The following is a 7,463-nucleotide window of genomic DNA, read 5'->3' as shown; positions in this document are numbered from 1 at the left end:
CGCGGTTAGCGATTACAACGGTTTTAGCGATTTTGCTTTATATATAAGTAAGATGTATATATATATATATATATATATATATATATATATATATATATATATATATATATATACAATACGATTTCTAAAATGCAGCAGTAGGTATTAGGTATATTTACTACCGATACTGTGGCGCAGCGGTAGAGTTGCAGTCTCGTCAATCTGAAAAGTTAAGGTAGTTGTTTCCTAAATCAAAAGTATCTAAAAAAGCACAAAATGTTCAGCAAAACTAATTAATATAAGCGTCAAGAAATATGTGTAAAAAATTTGAGACCGATTTACCGCTTCGTTATTGAAATATCCTCGTCAAAAAATCACTTTTTTAACATTGGAGCAATGGTGCGAGCACTACATAGCCCCATTATTTTAAAAAGTTTAACTTACCGCATATATATAAGTAATTAAAAAAACTACTGAAAACTACCTTAGACAGTAAAGAAACACATACATTTTTTTGAGAATTTTTTACCTCATACTTTTGAAGAAATAGAAATCAAAAAAGTGCTCTTCGTTTGATTTTGGAAGATAACTAAGTAAGTATCGCGTATGGAGCAACGTCACATTGTCACATGAGTACAAGTAGATAGATGCATATTTTTATGTATGTATATATAAGTGTATGCAAAGGCATTCACATTTCTCTGAGATATTTTAAATACGGGATGATATATGAGCACACCCTTAGTATTGTATATCTATACATACGATTGACCTATATATTGGGAACAACTACCTTAAGCAGAGTTGGCCGCGGTTGGTAGTCGGATGGGTGACTGGCGGTCCGCTCGACTATTACACGGAGAGATCTCTCGTACTACGGTAGTATGTATAGCCACGTGCAACAGTAGTATATAGTGCGTCGTATACGACTGTAGCGCCCGCGCGCCACAACGAAAGTATATGGCTTCTGCTACCGTAGTATACAGGCCTCCGTGCAACTGTAGAGCGTGAACTATACTACCGTTGCTTCTGCCTTATACTGCAGTTGCAACGCTGATATACTGAATTGGTATATTACCCCGCTTACCAACTTTGCTCGGGAGCCATACCAAATCGGTATTGACCCCAAGCAAATGTGCACACACACACACACACACATAAGTGTATATATATGTATATGTACGTCGTTTGATGCGGTGGCAGCGGCGGTGCTGTACTATACATATATATCAATCACCTCGTGTTTGCCGCTCGTTGGGATGTATATATATATATATATATATGCAATAAACAATATAACATTTTCTCGAGCTTCATACAGTATAGCATACTACTATACATTGGATGGGATCTAATAAACGCATATATATGCGCTGCTGAAAATAATGTATACAATAGGTAATTTTATCCGAAATGAAATAGTAATTAACTACACATACATCGTTTTCAACAGCTCTACGCGTTCTAAAATAGCCCTCAATAGTATATTGCAAAAATAAGGTTCATGCTGATAGCCTCTGTTTCGCAAAAAAGGACTCGTATTGTATTAGGCAAATAAATAAAAGATAATCATAATGAAAAACATGTATTTTAACAATAAATCATTTGAAAATTATTTTTATTTACAAATAGCAACGTATGTATTTTAACTATTTATTTTTGTCAATTACAATAAAATTAATCTCGTACAAATAGCAGTACGTATTTTGCAATCATTTGTAAAAAAAATATATATATACATATACATTCCAACGAGCGGCAAACACGAGGTTATATATATATATGTATAGTGCAGCGCCGCCACCGCCGCCACCGCATCAAACGACGTACATGTACATATATATACACTTATGTGTGTGTGTGTGTGTGTGCACATTTGTTTGGGGTCAATACCGATTTGGTATGGCTTCCGAGCAAAGTTGGTAAGCGGGGTAATATACCAATTCAGTATATCAGCGTTGCAACTGTAGTATAAGGCAGAAAAACGGTAGTATAGTTCACGCACTACAGTTGCACGGAGGCCTGTATACTACGGTAGCAGAAGCCATATACTTTCGTTGTGGCGCGCGGGCGCTACAGTCGTATACGACGTACTATACTACTGTTGCACGTTGCTATACATACTACCGTAGTACCAGAGATCTCTCCGTGTACCAGCGCTGACTGCGCCATGCACAGGCAGGGGATCTGTTTGTCTATGTCTTTCTTCCTCTCTCTCCCTCCTCGCATGCGCTTTGATGCGCACAATAGTGCACCGGCGCGCCGCAGTTACTCGATCTGTATATTTATATACACATGCTCACGAGTTCGAGACTCGGCTTTTACTCACTTGGCTCGCACCAGTCGCACCTCTGAGAAACTTATTTCTTAAGTGCGTATTACCAACAGTGGCCAAATGGTTCGGAAGCCATGTAAAATAAGGTCCCCTTTGCTGTGTAAGTGATTGATGTCACAATTAAATCTGAGGCGGTTTTTTACTATGCCAATGACGATAGCATGTATTTAGTAACACAGCATCGCAGAGCCTATAGGGCATAGTTCTTAAAAAATGGCAGTAAAATATTAAAAAAAAAAAAAATCTGTATATATGATATAGTTTCTCTCTCTATCTCTACATACAAAGTTGACAGTCAATCGATCCGAAAAATCATCAGCGCAAGCGGACGGAATAATTGCAGGTGTAAACCGACTCCTAGCACCCCTAGCGTATTTTATCTGAGCTCGAGTTGGGTCCAGCCACCAATGATTTAGATGAAAAATGTCTAAGTTAAATTTAATGTTTGGTTTTTATTGTTCTTCGGTCAAGTAACGTTATAAGACTGATTTAATAATGACGAGTGCTTGTAACTGCTGTGTTCCCAACTGTTTTCAAAGAAAAAATTCCGAAGTAGGAATAATCTTACATAAATTCCCAAAATCTGTTAATCGTAAAAATTAGTGGATACAAAGGTGTAATATAACCAAGCAGATTGGATCCAAGTCTGCTTTACGCAGCACACACTTTTTGGCATCAAATTACTTACCAAGACGATTCCCTTGAAATTTAAATCATTGGCGGCTTGACCCAACTCGAGTTCAGATTAAATACGCTAGGAGCACTAGGAGTCGGTTTACACCTCTACACGGAGAGATCTCTGGTACTACGGTAGTATGTATAGCCACGTGCAACAGTAGTATAGTGCGTCGTATACGACTGTAGCGCCCGCGCGCCACAACGAAAGTATATGGCTTCTGCTACCGTAGTATACAGGCCTCCGTGCAACTGTAGTGCGTGAACTATACTACCGTTCTTCTGCCTTATACTACAGTTGCAACGCTGATATACTGAATTGGTATATTACCCCGCTTACCAACTTTGCTCGGGAGCCATACCAAATCGGTATTGACCCCAAACAAATGTGCACACACACACATACACACACACACACACACACAAGTGTATATATATGTACATGTACGTCGTTTGATGCGGTGGCGGCGGTGGCGGCGCTGCACTATACATATATATATATAACCTCGTGTTTGCCGCTCGTTGGAATGTATATGTATATATATATTTTTTTTACAAATGATTGCAAAATACGTACTGCTATTTGTACGAGATTAATTTTATTGTAATTGACAAAAATAAATAGTTAAAATACATACGTTGCTATTTGTAAATAAAAATAATTTTCAAATGATTTATTGTTAAAATACATGTTTTTCATTATAATTATCTTTTATTCATTTGCCTAATACAATACGAGTCCTTTTTTGCGAAACAGAGGCTATCAGCATGAACCTTATTTTTGCAATATACTATTGAGGGCTATTTTAGAACGCGTAGAGCTGTTGAAAACGATGTATGTGTAGTTAATAACTATTTCATTTCGGATAAAATTACCTATTGTATACATTATTTTCAGCAGCGCATATATATGCGTTTATTAGATCCCATCCGGTGTATAGTAGTATGCTATACTGTATGAAGCTCGAGAAAATATTATATTGTTTATTGCATATATATATATACATCCCAACGAGCGGCAAACACGAGGTTATTGATATATATGTATAGTACAGCGCCGCCGCCGCTACCGCATCAAACGACGTACATATACATATATATACACTTATGTGTGTGTGTGTGTGTGTGCACATTTGCTTGGGGTCAATACCGATTTGGTATGGCTCCCGAGCAAAGTTGGTAAGCGGGGTAATATACCAATTCAGTATATCAGCGTTGCAACTGTAGTATAAGGCAGAAGCAACGGTAGTATAGTTCACGCACTACAGTTGCACGGAGGCCTGTATACTACGGTAGCAGAAGCCATATACTTTCGTTGTGGCGTGCGGGTGCTACAGTCGTATACGACGCACTATACTACTGTTGCACGTGGCTATACATTTTTTTTTTTTTATATTATAGTGTACTGACCTACTATGGGTATGTGGCTATACATACTACCGTAGTACCATGGATCTCTCCGTGTGAGAGGCGAAACTTTGGGCTATCAAGTGAATGCAAGATTTTGAGCCGTAGCGTGTTGAACGTTAGATCGTATTAGTTAATCAGTCAACTAGAAAATATGTTCACTGATTTATTCTTATTCTACATACATTATTATACAAAATTCAAATAGTGTTTATTAAAAAGGGGTAAAAATTAATTGAATTTTACGTTGTTCCTAAAATTAAACCATAAAATAAGTCTTAATACAAAAATATGTTAAATTCATATAATAAATATAAAATAATGTTTGTACAGTTTTTGTGAGCTGGTCTAAATGTAGAAAAGAAGAAATTAAATTAATCCAAATTATGTTGTTTTATTTATTTATTTAAATGAAAGCGTACACAAAGCACTTCTAGCGCGCACTTCTAGCAATAACTATACAGTATATATTATATTCCGTACCTCGATACAATATAATGCTGGCTATTTCTTTTAACAAATAAAACTTGGTCTAATCAGGAGAGGTTTTTGAGAGAGTACCAGCGTCGTCAGCGTGTGCTGCTGCCTGCCTCTGCAGGCTATTGTCAACACCGCTGCTGCTGCTGGTTTCACGGGTCCTTTCGTCGTCAGCGTGTGCTGCTGCCTGTCTCTGCAGGCTATTGTGACAACACCGCTGCTGCTGCTGGTTTCACGGGTCCTTTTGTCATCAGCGTGTGCTGCTGCCTGCCTCTGCAGGCTATTGTGCCAACACCGCTGCTACTGCTGGCTTCACGGGTCCTTTCGTCATCAGCGTGTGCTGCTGCCTGCCTCTGCAGGCTATTGAGACAACACCGCTGCTGCTGCTGGCTCCACGGGTCCTTTCGTCGTCAGCGTGTGCTGCTGCCTGTTTCGGCAGGCTATTGAGTCGGCACCGCTGCTGTCAAGTCCTGCAGGTCTTTCGAACTCAACATAACTACGAATACTTGGTCTTGTTTACACGGTTTGTAAAATTGTATATTTTTGGTTTGTAACATTAGTTCCTTATAGTTTTTCGTTTTTTTTGTTTACCGATTGACTTGAATATATTTTTGCAAACTTAATTTTATGTAAGCACTTGTAAAAATTAAGAACAGTACCGTCGTTTAGCGTTATTGTTGAATTAGTTAGCTTGTGTCTGACTCAAATTTGGCTACGGTGCGCGGTTTGTATTTATTTATTGAATATTTATTAATTGAATTGAAATTTACCTTATCAAAATGGATAACCTTTATGAGGTACAAGTTAAACTTTTTAACAAAATTAAAGGTTCCTTTACAAACTTTAAGAAACTTGGCCAGGTGAAAATGACCAGGGGTCAGGCTGACTCTAGGCTTCAACAACTCAGAGATACTTTTGAACAGTTTAAATCCACTCATGATAACATTATGAATATAAAACCTTTACCCACAACTCATGATTATTTTAAAAATAAGTGCTTTGAAGTGGGAGAGGATACTTTTTATTCAGTTCAGGGTGATTTTAACGATTTTTTTAATTCGCTTAATGATCATTCGAATCCAACAGGCACATTACCTCCAACTAATGCCAATGGTAGTTCGTTTCAGAGTTTCTCTTCTTTACCTCCAATAGACTTGCCATCCTTTGATGGTGATTTTGCTAACTGGGAGAATTTTCGCGATGTTTATAGGGCTATAGTCCATAGGAAGCAAGAATTACCAGCTATTATTAAATATCAACATCTTAGGGCGCGTCTAAAGGGTGAAGCTTTAGACCTCATTAAAAATATACCCTTGTCTGAAGAGAGTTATATACAGGCCTGGGATACCATAACCCGGTATTATGACAATAAACGTCGTCTCATTAATACGTATACAACTACTATTCTCAGTTGTCAAGCTATGAGAGGCAGTTCTTGCTCTGAAATGAAGCGCATATCTAAGGAGATGATAAGTTCTGTTGATTCCTTGATATCTTGAGAGAGAGCAGTAGGAGATGCTGACATATTTATCGCTCTTGTAGTTAGTAGATTTGATTTTCAAACGAACAAGGATTGGCGAAAAATGTTAGGTAGTAGCAGTAATCCTCCTACTTTAGGTCAACTACGAGACTTCATTTCGGCACAAATCATTACAATGGAATCGTTTCCTTGTAAACCTGTAAATAAGATTGTAAATATTCGCGCAACTACTCCGTTTAAAAGTATGGGATCTTCTAGTAGTAAGCCTATATCTGGTGTTACTGCACATCAGACAGTTGTTTCAGATTCCATTGTTTGCCAATTTTGTAATCAAAAACATCATCTTGTCTCTTGTGATTCATTTAAATCACAGGAGTGGAGTCCCATTTCTGAAGTCCCATCGTCTCTGTGTTAATTGTTTAGGTCCTCACCTTAATCGAGAGTGCTCTGGTAATAGTAAGTGTTCACACTGCAACCAAAAGCATCACACCATTATGCACAGAGGGGATAAGTCCAGCTCTACATCTGTCTCTGCTAAAAATAAGCAAACGAAATCTGTAAATAACTTGACGAACTCCTTTACTGTACAAAACCAAGCTCAGATTTCTTCAGAGTCTAGTGTGAATGTACAGTCATGTAGTAGTAATAAAATCGTCTCACCCAAGGTGCTTTTAGCTACTGCTCGTGTTTTCGTGTATGCCACTGATGGATCTCGCATATTGGTACGAGCTCTCATTGATCAGTGCTTACAGAGTTGTCTTATTACTAAATCTCTCTGTGGTATGCTGCATTTGAAACCGAGATCAGTAAGTACGACTCTGTCAGGAGTGGGTGGACTGATTTCCATGGACGCTAGTAAATCTGTTGCTTTCAAATTTAGGCCTCATTTTGAGTCTGGTTTTGAGCACTTTGTTGATGCGTTAGTCGTGCCAAAAATTTCTTCCTACGAATCACCCCTAGGTAGTCGTTTGGCAAATTTAGATTATGGGAAGAATGTAATTCTAGCAGATCCAGAATTTTACAGTTTAGATAAAATTGATATTTTGTTAGATGCATCTGTCCATGCAATTATTATCGGTCAGGAAGTTCGCAAATTAGCCCCTGATTACC

The sequence above is a fragment of the Copidosoma floridanum genome, unplaced genomic scaffold (assembly GCF_036245765.1).
Source record: "Copidosoma floridanum isolate Cflo_tuat_1 unplaced genomic scaffold, Cflo_Japanese_pri ptg000013l, whole genome shotgun sequence".
NCBI classification, from domain to species: Eukaryota; Metazoa; Arthropoda; class Insecta; order Hymenoptera; family Encyrtidae; genus Copidosoma; species Copidosoma floridanum.
This window is presented reverse-complemented; position numbering follows the sequence as displayed.